Source organism: Lissotriton vulgaris, unplaced genomic scaffold (genome assembly GCF_964263255.1).
Source record: "Lissotriton vulgaris unplaced genomic scaffold, aLisVul1.2 SCAFFOLD_635, whole genome shotgun sequence".
In the NCBI taxonomy this organism is placed as follows: Eukaryota; Metazoa; Chordata; class Amphibia; order Caudata; family Salamandridae; genus Lissotriton; species Lissotriton vulgaris.
In genome coordinates, this window is record NW_028249110.1 from 151,632 (window position 1) to 164,713 (window position 13,082).

The window sequence follows — 13,082 nt, forward strand, 5'->3', positions numbered from 1 at the left end:
AGGTCCTCTTCTATGGCTCGTTCCCACCCAATTTTAAAAACTTGCTGTGGCCCTCGAATATCTCCAGCCCTAAGGTGATGGGTGGCCCCGCAAAAAATCTTGGCATATGGTTCGGTGAGGACCTTAGATTTGAGGATCACATAAAGAAACTATCTGGGACATGCTTTGCTACTCTGAGAATGTTACGAAGATTTTTTCCACTGCTTCCCAGAGAAGCAAAGGAGACAGTCACTCGCGCTCTCATTCTAGTAAGGCTGGATTACGCGAACGCTGTGTTCAGCGGCATCCCCGCTTATCTGGTCAAACACTTGCAGGTTATCCAGAACGCCGCTGTCCGTCTCTTATTTAATGTTCCAAGATGGCAGAGCGTTCGCGCCCAGCTGTGTAGCCTTCATTGGCTGCCAGTGTCTCAACGCATCTTGTTCAAATCCTTAGTGCTCTCGTTTAGAGCAACCCATGATCAAGGACCTGCCTACCTGAAGAAGAGATTTTCCCTCTATGCTCCCACACGAGCCCTCAGATCATCCTCTTTGTTCAAGATGACTCTCCCTCGCTTTAAGCGAACTAGACTAGGGGCCAGTCCATAGCTGTAGTGGTTGCCCGAGCTTGGAATGCTCTTCCCCTCCACTTGCGCTCCACTCAAAGTGTAGCCCAGTTTAAGAAAAATTTGAAAACCCATTTATTCAGGAGTGTGACATAAGCTGATCTCCGTCTGTTTTTTCCTCTGCTTTTTCCCATCGCGCCAGGATACTCACAAGTAATAGAGCGCGCTATAAAATGGTTTATACATACATACATACATACATATACATATACATACATAATTTGTGCATATATAATTGATTTTGTAATATATTGAAGTGCAATAGAGATGTTTTTTTTAAAAAACTGCATGTCCCAGAAGCCCTATGCAACTAACAGGAAGTGATGTAACAGTGATGAGGATGCACTTTATTTAAACAAAGTAAAAAACATGTTGATTTGGTTTTTCCTGTGAGCAAGGTCTCCGTAGAGACCGAAACGCGTAAGGTGTTGCTGGCTTGCTGCTAATTTGATGAAATAAACCATACAAATCTATGAAACATGTGTGGTGTAATTTGGGAACCTCGAGAGTGCATGAAGAAATAACTCCCCGAAAGGGGAAAACGGAACAAATTCAAAACGCGGCTGGGTCCTGCCGCGCTTCGCGTGCACCGCCTCAGAACACCTCCGCCTCAAAGCACCTGGAAGCCTGTAATTCAGATCTGACGGGAGACGATATATATATATATATATATATATTTGCCGATGTATATGTGTATATGTATATATTACCTGCTGGCGGCCGCCAGTAGGTATATATAGTTAGGATTTTTTCTCTATGGAACTTTTGAAAATTCTATGTCTAATAACTTTGGCGTTTGTGGACGGAATCGGCTGAAATTTTCAGGAAAATGGCACATTTTGTTTCTGAGCAGCCCCTGAAAATTTGGGGGGGGGGGGTCGTCAAGGGGGGGCCGAGAAAAAAGGGGGGTCCCAAAACACATTTTTCCCATTCATTTTTCCATAGGGCGGTTGGCCTCACTTTTAGCTCGAACGGCTGAATGGATTTACACGAAACTTGGCAAAATTGTAGGGACTGTTAGCCCGATGTGCCTTTGCTGGGTCTCAATATATGTGCTCCAGTGGATTTTGAGAAATTAACGCTTAAAAAAACAGATATATCTGTGACAGCGTCCCGGATAGCGCTCCAGATCGCGTACTTTTCGCGAAACGGAGCTTTGCGAAGCGAAGCTGATTGGCTCTCCGGTGTCTGACAACATTCTAAACAGTCCGGTGCGGCCGCCATCTTGTCTCTCAGTAGGATCGAGAGACAAGAGGAGGAGAAAAATGAAGGGGGAATTTAATGAAAGGGGGCAAGGTAGACTCCTCTTGACCCCCTAGGAATGATGTTGGGGTTATTAAAGGGTCCCGTGGGGCAAATAAAAAAAAATTGATTTTTCGCGGTAGAAGCGCTTCTCGGTTCGCGAACCGGGTCGCAAACTGGTAGCAAAACGGGAATTGGCCATTTTGTGTTTCGTTTTAATTAAATTACAAGATGGAGGAAAAGCAATGTGAGTATTGGGTATAAGGGGGTATGGGAGACGTATCCTGACCCCCTATGTTTTCTGAGGGTGGTTGAGGAGGCTCATATTTGTTGATACTTGTCTTCCAGCGGTTGCGCGTGAGCGTTTTTTTTTTTTTTGCTGCGTGATTTCTGTTAACGTTCGATTCGAAGGAAATCAGGAAGTGTTGACCGCAATTTTGACACTGCGAGTAAATATATTGTTAAAAATAATTGTTATAAATTAATCCGTATTGATAAACATTGTCTGCGCCATCTTGTTTTTTTTCCAATGCCACACTTTTGTCGTGCACGGCAGCCATTTTAGATGCCTTGACCAGACCCACTCTCTGCACGCCGCCGATCCTCAGCATGGCTCCCCACCCTCGCAAGCATCTCCCCCATGCACTGGTCACCCACGCTCTCTCTCTCATGTATGGGCCATAAACCTCCTCCCATATGCGCTGCTCTTCCCTGAGAATCACACCCCGTGCTGAGGAAAATTCAGCCCAGATTACAACCGATGTCCAGGCTGCTGGCACAAGACGCCACTTAGTTCCCATCTTGAACGGTTACCAAATAAAGAGACGGGCGCTGGAAGCAGGAACACAAGAACAGAGTTTTATTTTTCATGAGGAGAGCCTGTCATTTCACTCTACATATCATACAAGTACCACTCATCCCCCTGGCCCCCTAATCCTGAGGCAGAATTGCCACTGCAACAAAGGACTTAAACTCCTGCAAAGAACACCATGTAACATTTAATATCATTTACCACCAATGTTTTCATATATCAGTGTTGCTGAACTCACTCAGTGAAATGTCGCTCATTTCATTAAATCACTTTTAAAGCATGCCTTATAACAATACACCCAATCCTATGTGGAAGTGCTTATATTAAACATGACATTGCTTTAACCAGGATAGACAAAGAAATGACACAGTGATGTAAAAGTTTCTGAAAGAAATACCAAGAACGTCCCATGTGAAAGTGAATTTTATCTGGCAATTTTTTTCTTTTCCTTCTCATGAAAAGAAAGTTAATGCCAGGTTTGTTACCTGCCTCATCTGCAAAAAAAAACTCTCGAGAGGGACCAAAAAAAAATATAGCTATGGTAATCATACCATGCATCGGCACATGGAGAGGTGGCACCCTCTTAATTATTCTAAAGCACAACTTCGAGATTTGGTGGATAATCCCTGACCGGCAAAAACATCCACCAATGACTTAGCAATAAGTGAGTCAGAGGCAAGGGAAACGGTCCCAAATCTGTAAAAGAACTTTAGGCAGATGAGATTGACTTGTGTAGCATGTGGAAAATTAATTTCATGCGGAGAGATGAGTATTACTTTAATAAATAGATCATATGAAAATCATCAATGTCCAAAACGTCCTAGAAAGTAATTTTTGTCATTTTTGAGGAAGAGAGATAACCTACAGTGGTACGGGGTCGTTTTCGTTCGTACTAGAGGGGCCAGGTGACATTCGTTCGGGGTGGCTTAGGGGCATTTAAAACAACTTCCCTGATACAGGTAGCATATAAAGTAGAGGCTAAATACCAGGATCTTTATCGATTGCTTTATGCTGTACAAAAATGAAAAACACATACAACAAACCTGGACCATTCATATTTTCAATGTTTCTGCGTACTATACTTTTTAACCCTTAACTAATTGAGCTGCTTCATTTCACCTGCTTTTTAAAAAAAAAAAAAAAAAAAATCGGAAACAGTGGCCATTTATTCGAAACTTACCAACTGTAAATGGGGGGGGAGGGTATTTCTTTGTGGAAAACATAACAGAGAGTCAGTGTCGTTGATTTCATAGTAAAAAGTGCGACAAGTGCAACAAAATCATATCGATAATTCATTGTGAGCAAGTACCAAAAGTGTCGACAATTCGAACCTTCAATAATAAATACAGTAATCAATGATGCATTAGAACTTAATATCAATTCATTGTTCGAACGTGTAATCAGTACCCGTCCCATGTCAATTCATTGTTCGAACGTATAATCAATACCCATCCTGGATCAATTCATTGTCCGAACATATAATCAGTCTTATTCCATATCAATTCATGTGCTAAAAACTGCATACATATCTCATGATATCAAGGCTGAGCAATCGGGGCACAACAAGGAGTTAAGAGTTTCATTTGTACCGGCGCTATTTTGGGTGAGGTCAGGAAGGTCCAAGTATAGTCAAAATGTCTCCACCAACTCGTGGTTGGACCGGGACCTCTTTCGGCAGTCCAAAAGTTTTCGTTGAAGGGTAGCAGAGGGGACTGCCGACATGAACCATCAGTCAAAGTGGGGTGGGAGGCAACAATCTCTCCTACCGGGTCATACTGGTGTACCACCGGAACTGATCAAGTTGGTAGTCTTGCAGGATTTTGGTCATTTCAAGACTGAGGCCGGCGCCGGCATGAGCGCGCCGAAATCCCGCGGCTACGTCGTGGTCGTTCCGTGGGTGATCATGGCAGTCATTTCCCATCGGGGGTGTCTGCGGGGGTCGGGGGCCCCTGTGGCTCTTATAGAATCTTCAAAGTTGAGGAGAACGTTTCTGGATGCAGGACTCATTTTATAGTTGAACTCAGAAGCGTCGTTGCACCGGAACAGTGGACGAGACCCCCGCTGGGTGAGCGGAGCATCATTGCCTCGCAATAGTGGACGAGACCTTTTGTTGGGTGAGTGAAGCGTTGGGGGTGCAGCTGAGGGGCCCCCACCTGGGGGGTGGGAGAGGCTTGTTCGGGTCGCCTCTCCCTCCCAGCGCACCCCACGCCGACACCTGGCGTTGATATCCGTGATGTCCGGACCAGGCGATAAGAGGGGGGGGGTCGGAGGCAGAGGCAAGACATCCCCCCCGTGGCCTGCAGGGCGCCGCTTCAGGACCGAACGGGGAGCTCATACCAAGCCGGGGCCAGACCAGGAGATACGAGGGGAGGGGGGGGGTCGGTGGCATGTGCAAGACATTCCTCTCCAGTGTTGTCGCAGCCAAAGATCCTGTCTGCCTCGGCTCCTCTCCTGGTGCACCTTACGCGACGACCCTTTTGATGGGTGAGTGGAGCGTTGGGGGTGCAGCTGAGGGGCCCCCACCTGGGGGGGTGGGAGAGGCTCGTTCGTGCCGCCTCTCCCTCCCAGCGCACCCCACGCCGACACCTGGCGTTGATATCCGTGATGTCCGGACCAGGCGATAAGAGGGGGGGGTCGGTGGCATGTGCAAGACATCCCCCCCCAGTGTTGTCGCAGCCATTATTGAAGAAAGAAGAAGATCCCGTCGGCCTCGGCACCTCTCCTGGTGCACCTTACGCGACGACCCTTTTGTTGGGTGAGTGGAGGGTTGGGGGTGCAGCTGAGGGGCCCCCACCTGGGGTGGTGGGAGAGGCTCGTTCGCGCCGCCTCTCCCTCCCAGCGCACCCCACGCCTATACCTGGCGTTGATATCCGTGATGTCCGGACCAGGTGATAAGAGGAGGGGGGGGTCGGAGGCAGAGGCAAGACATTCCCCCCCCCCGTGGCCTGCAGGGCGCCAGAAGAGAAAGGGAGGACCAGTACATTCCGGGCCGATCATCCCACGACTTCTCCGGCTGATGGCGGCTAGTCGGGCCCCGCCCTGCACGTGTCGAGGCCTCGTCTTCCGGATGGGCGTAACCGTGGACCTGTTGCACTTCGGGAGTTTCCGGAATGGGGGTAGGTATCTGCTGATTTGTATCTATTTCATGTTACCGTTATTGGGCGTGGCGGGCGGTGGGACAGACATGCTTGGAGCAGTGGGGGGGTGGCGGAGGTTAGCTACCTCGTGGCTGCCGTAACGTCAAGCTTGGCTTCTCTCACCACTTCCATGTTTCTTATTTCTAGCGAAGTCAAAAACTCATCAGTGGCCTACTGATTTTGTTCGATTTCTTTCCCTTCTTTTTCAAGTGTGTTTCATTGTAAAGTTTCTGTTTAACAGGATACAGTGATTACTTCGTATTTTACATATGTCTTCTTTATTAGGGGTACTCTCCGGTTGAGCCAGATGATGTACCTCTAATAAATGGTCCGGGTGGAACTAGTTTCTCAATCAGTGGGGAGTAGATGGGCATGACAGATTACAACGGGGGACAAAGGTCCGCATTACCCACCCTTCACTACTTGCAAAGACTAGACAGAATATTTCTATTCCACGTTATTTGCAAACAGAGAATACCTCGAAAGAACTATTCCTTGAACAATAAATGTCCAGCCAATCAATCAATGATTGGGGAGAAAAACAGGCATGACGGATTACAACGGGGGACAAAAGTCCGCATTACCTATCCTTCACTATCTGCAAAGGGAGACAGAATATTCCTATTCTTCTCTGTTTGTGGACAGGGAATATCTCAAAGAGCAATAATCAATAAAAAATTAACAACTTTAAGGTAAATACTCACAATATGACTACTCAACGAAGTTAAAAAGTAACGGATATAGGTACTTGAGAGGTTTTCGGTGGCAGATAATCTACAATATACACTTGTACATATGAGTCTGATACAGCGCGGATCTCTGTATAACTATGGATAATTAGATATTAGGATGGCATACAAAGCTCCCAACCTTCTTACTTTTTCTCTTAAAGGGTTTCAAATTGGGGACAAATATTAGGCTTTGCTCTAGAGGTTGACGGTGTTGCTCCACTGGTACTCGGGCCTTCTCATGAAGCAGAAGGAGCCGCTCTCAATCTCCTTAACTCTTCCCTTGCAAAGTTGACCGGATTCTTAGTCTGCAACTGCTTCAGCATACTTGCAGTTCCACACAAGACCTTTTTATTGGGGTCTCCTCTTGAAAGCAGTCTTGCATATGCGGCAAGGAACTTTTCTTGCATTCTTCTTTTTTAAGACTTGTGAAAATTAATTTCAAAACATTCAATAAATACGGTGTTACTATGCATTGTGTCAAATGCTTTATTAAAAATATGCAGAAAATGTTCCCTTTATTTGTTGTTAAGGTCTTTACAAGAGAATTTGAAAGGAGAAAGTAGGAGATGAATAACACATGTAGGACGTTATATCTCAAACTGCAAAAATTGATAAAAAGGGTGGACCAAAGTCTGCATGTACAATGCCAGTGGAAGCGTTTCAGGCACACTGCGAAGATTTAAAAAAATATAAATATTGTCAAGATTTACTTTGACTTGTGATGTTTGATCTCATTTAGTCACTTCAATCTAATTCTAAACACTAATTTTCTTTTTGTTTTGCAGATTAACTACAATACTTATTTTGGACTCCATATTATATGTTGTTTATTATATTGTGTTGTTACTTATAGTTCTAGTTATTTATTGTAGTGTTATCTTTTAGTTATAGTTCCAGTTATTGTTTTAATAAAAGTTAATTAAAAAAGTACATACGTCTGTTTTTTTGTGGGGGTAGCAGTCATCAATAGAAATGATATTTATAATTTGAAGTATAATGCTGAAGGTCACTCATTAGCAACATATTGTGGTGAACTTTTAACCTATGTGCTGATGTAAGTGTTCCATAAACTACTACTATGGTAACAGGCAAAATACTGTTTGGGGGTAGGGTATAATACGCAGGAATGCTGTAAAAATAAATGGGCAAGGGCTGTTTTGTTTTCCACTGTTGCAACATAAAGTGATCGATAAAAATCCAATAATCAGGCCTATCAGCGACTAAGACAGCAGGCCGAGCCTCTTTTGCTCAACGGCTCCCTCATGGGACGAAGAAACGCCCTTTTTCACGAAATAGGAATATTTTACTTGCAGGACAGTTGTTAATTTCCCGTGAAAATACATTAGCCTGGAACATTGTTAGTGATGAACTGTAAATGCATCTGGGTCCTTTGCTTAAAAAATAAAATACAAAATATATTTGTGAATTAGAATAAGAATATATGTTACAGCTATAGATATTTGCTATTAAAAAACCATTGAAATTCACTGAAAAAACAATAGGTTTTAGGCCATATATAGATAGGGATTAGCATTTACAAAACCTTAATTTACTCGCACAAAACCATTGAAATTCGCATATATAGTTAGATGCATTAACTATATATCGCGCACCCGCAATCCACTGCTGATGATGTCACATATTACATCATTCATGACATGGTCAGTGACATCACTGATGACATCACTGATGACAACTCAAATGACATCACTGATGACAACTCAAATGACATCACTGACAACATCACTGATGACATCAATCATGTGATAATACGATCAACCTCTTCAGACTCTAATATAACCTTAGATACACTCAGAGTAAACAGACACTCACAGACTGTCACTCATCCATGGAGTTACTCACACACCTAGTCAGTCATGCACTGAATCAATCACACCTCCATTTCCTCAACTATACAGTTATACACACCTTACTTATTCAAACATATACTAACACATATTTACTCTCTTATACAATTCCTGATACAAGTTTTCAATGATCCATTCAGCCACTCACACATTCACTGGCTCTTATATACAGTAATTTATATATGTGAACTCTCACATGTACTGTGTTTTACATATGTACTTACTTTGACATGTAGCACTGAGATATCCATTCACTCACCAATACACTCGTACACAGTCAACCACCCATACAGCTGTTTCCACATGCAGTTTTGAACTCATAGATCTAGTGAATCAACTGTTCACACATGTATGCACAGAGTCACACACCTCAAAGCCACCCCCACACACACACTCACTCTCCCATACAAATACTTGGGCAACCAATCAATAACCCATATAGTTACTCATATAGCTACTGATCAACACATGCAGCAGTTCATAGAACAACAGATATAATGATGCACAAATTAAGACAGTTTAGTCACTAACCCATGCACTCAGTGAGACACATTTAATCACTCTCTCATACAGTCAGTCATGCACCTACTAAATCCTTCATCCAGACACTTATACATCCACTCATTCTTCAATATGTAAGACATATTTTAACTTTACAGAAACATACAGTCACTGGATGATGTCATCAGTGACGTCATCAGTGATGTCACTGACCATGTCATGAATGATGTAATATGTGACATCATCAGCAGTGGATTGCGGGTGCGCGATATATAGTTATTGCATCTAACTATATATGCGAATTTCAATGGTTTTGTGCGAGTAAATTAAGGTTTTGTAAATGCTAATCCCTAACTATATATGGCCTAAAACCTATGTTTTTTTTCAGTGAATATATATATATATATATATATATATATATATATATATATATATATATATATATATATATATATATATATATATATATATATATATATATATATATATATATATATATATATACAGTTCCACAATGCTCCAAGCTTTAGGATGCACTCCCCATCTGCAAACCTCCGGTATCATGGGCTGCAACAAAGACCATCATAGCATGAGTTCAATTATTAAGCCTTACGCGTTTCAGACATTCAATATTGTCCTTGATCATTGGCTGAGTGGCAGCAAGTAAATGGCAGAGACTAGGCATCACATCACATCACCAGTTCTTTTATTGCCCACAGCTGGAGGGCTCACATGATCAAAAATTGCCTTCTGGGATACGTAGTCTCTATAACACCCGAGTTCGTAATAAAGACTCACGCTGTCATCTCAAAATTACTTAAAATCAATATCGCCATTAGTGGGCTTCTCATGCATTGAAGCCTCCGTTGCACATCAGTAAACGCCCAGCAGAATGGCCGATAACCAGGCTCCTTATCAAGGGCCCGCCGGGCTGCTGTAACTTCCAGTGGTGGTGCAATCCCCCCGGCAGAGCAGCCGGGTATTAACATACAGTTCCACAATGCTACAAGCTTTTGTTTGCACTCCCCATCTGCAAACCTCCGGTATCATGGGCTGCAACAAAGACCATCATAGCATGAGTTCAATTATTAAGCCTTACGCGTTTCAGACATTCAATACTGATGCTTCAATGCATGAGAAGCCCACTAATATTGATTTTAAGTAATTTTGAGATGACAGCGTGAGTCTTTATTACGAACTCTGGTGTTATAGAGACTACGTATCCCAGAAGGCAATTTTTGATCATGTGAGCCCTCCAGCTGTGGGCAATAAAAGAACTGGTGATGTGTTGCCTAGTCTCTGCCATTTACTTGCTGCCACTCAGCCTGTGATCAAGGACAGTATTGAATGCCTGAAACGCGTAAGGCTTAATATTTGAACTCATGCTATGATGGTCTTTGTTGCAGCCCATGATACCGGAGGTTTGCAGATGGGTAGTGCATCCTAAAGCTTGGAGCATTGTGGAACTGTATGTTAATACCCGGCTGCTCTGCCGGGGGATTGCACCACTGCAGGAAGTTACAGCGGCCCGGCGCGCCCTTGATAAGGAGCCTGGTTACCGGCCATTCTGCTGGGCGTTTACTGATGTGCAACGGAGGCTTCAATGCATGAGAAGCCCACTAATGGTGATATTGATTTTAAGTAATTTTTAGATGTGTGGCAGTAGCATAGGCAGCCCTGGTAGCAGTGCCTATCATGCTGTACTTCGTTACAAGGCTGGACACCATGGTCATGGAGGTTGAGGAGGATGTCAAAGGTAATGGAGAAGACTGCCTCACCCAGCCATATGCTTTTCATGCACATATTATGTTGGCAGGCAGTCTGCAGTGTTCCCCCGGAACAGGCAGATAGGCTCAGTTTATTGCTGGCATAGGGAGTTTGAGTATTAAAACCAGAATACTGCCAAGTACTGCTACCTCAAGCTGTGTGGAAGGAGCTCGGCACCACCACTTTAAGCCTAATTGTTGCCTTATTTATGAAGGCCTTGCGTCAGTTTTGCGCCGCCGGTGCGTCACTTTTTGTGACGCACCAGCGGTGTAAAAATGCGCCTCGTGGCGCCATATTTAAAAAGTGACGCATCTAGGTAGATGCGTCACTTTTTAAACCCCTGCGCCACATTATACCTGCGTCAGGTATAATGTATGCAGAGGGGGCGTTCCCCCGCAAAAAGCCTCGTAATAGTGACGCAGTGAAATCTATGAGATTTCACTGCGTCACTTTTAGGATGCTGTTGCGTCAAAATCTTGCGCCTGCCTCACAGCAGGCGTAAGACTGACGCAAGCCCTTTCACATGGGGCTTTCCCCATGTGAAAGGACGCATTACTGGAGTTGCATCACTTTTGTGACACACTCCAGCAATGCGTCACTTTTGCGCTTACAGATACGTCAGAAATACTGACGTATCTGTAAGTCCTTGCGACATGATGCGTCATACATTAAATATGACGCATCATTGGTGTCGCAAGGAGTGCACAGTGAAAAGTGACGCATCGCTGTTTTCACGCAGCGATGCGTCACTTTTCATAAATGAGGCCCAAGGTACTGGAAGGGGTGAGCAAGGCTTCTACAGAGTATGAAGTCCTTCAGATCACTTCAACTCTGGAGATCTTTGGGATGGACTGGCATTCTGTAAGGGTCAATGAAGGGCAGAAATTGATTATAGGCTTCAGAGCCAAAGGTGTATCTGCCTGTAAAGAAGATTTCAACCCTATTAACAGAATTGCCTATCCTGTAATGCAGATGGTGACCTAGTCCCGCAAGAATGTCTAGCTGACTTTCATAAAGGATACTGGCATGAATATTGTGCTCTTCTTCAAGATGATCATCACGCGGGCCACAAGTTGATTCTACAGAACCATAATGGAAGCCCTTGCCTTTTACAGATGCAACACCGTAACAAATGTCTGTATGATGCAGTACAGCAGAGGCCTGAATGCCCACTTAGAGTCTTGGCTCTTGAATGATAACATTAACCTTGTCAAAAATATGTCTTTGACATAAGGCAGACTTCAAAGGAGGTGTACGACCAAGCCCGGCGGGCACTGTAGAATGATGGCATTGTGGATCTGATATCCAGCAGTAACCAGAGTGCCACAAACTCTCCCCTCAAGTCTAGCGAGCATGGTCTGAACTGTGACAGGGCCTCCTCTTTCACCATACCAATGCACTGCAGGAGAAGCTGTGTAAGCTGAAGGAGGCCATGCTGTGCATGGTTTTCTGTGAGGAGGAAATCAATCCAGCCTTCTGCCCATGTGGCTACATGGTGTGTTATGAGAACTGGGCTGGTCAGTTACAGTTGTGCCCTGTGTTTCAATCTTATGTGGATGTCCAGCACATCTACCCTGCCTACCTACGGAAGTTTGTTGAACCTTACTTTGATATGAACTTTGCACCTGAATACACTAAATACACTCCAGTTTGGGACCCAAAATACTGTACTTTGTTGAAAGAAACTGCATTGTTAAGCTGCAATAATGTTGACATAGTCACTCCAACATCAGCCAGGGTCGAGAAGGAGAAACACAAATGGAAGTTGAATCTCACCCGCCTTCTCGCTCTTGAGGAACTAGAAGAAGTGTGTTGTTGGGGCAGGATACTTTTCTCCTCCTATAGCCATTCTCCTTGCACTAGAGACTACATTGTCAAAGGGATCATTATGCAGTGTCACTAAGGGGATGACCACATACACTAACACTAAACAATAACAATTTCAACCAGCTATGTAAAGCATTTTATCTGGTTTTATCTATTAATAGTTTTTGCATCTTTGATCTTTTTCTGAATATGACTCCAAATTTTTAAATGAGAAAACAAAGATTGCGTCTTAACATTACTGCTGTCGCATTTGACTATCTCCTGGAGTGTACCCATGATGCTCCTAAACTCAGTGGCACCCGATGCCCGGATTACTGTTTGCAGATTACATGTTGTTCATCTCAAGGACCTAAGCTAGAGGGCTTGAGATTAATGTTGCCAAAACAAAGTGTATGACTATTAGGCCACATAGATCATTTAGGGGAAACTGAATCTAGGAGGCCTAGTACTTAAGACAGCTAAATTAAATGATGATTGGGCGTAAGATTCACTAGTTCCCTGTCTTGGCATTACCGACTAGAGAAAAGTATGGGATTTATCGAGCACAAAGCAGCCGCAATCAGGAGAATTTATCGGGAGTACAAACACAGGGCA

The 13,082-nt window shown here is 43.8% G+C and overlaps 1 pseudogene; it reads left to right on the top strand.

The window, feature by feature from the left end:
- The first annotated feature begins 10,619 nt into the window (after positions 1-10,619).
- Positions 10,620-12,277, top strand: LOC147663697 (E3 ubiquitin-protein ligase MYLIP-like; annotated as a pseudogene).
- The last annotated feature ends 805 nt before the right edge of the window (positions 12,278-13,082 follow it).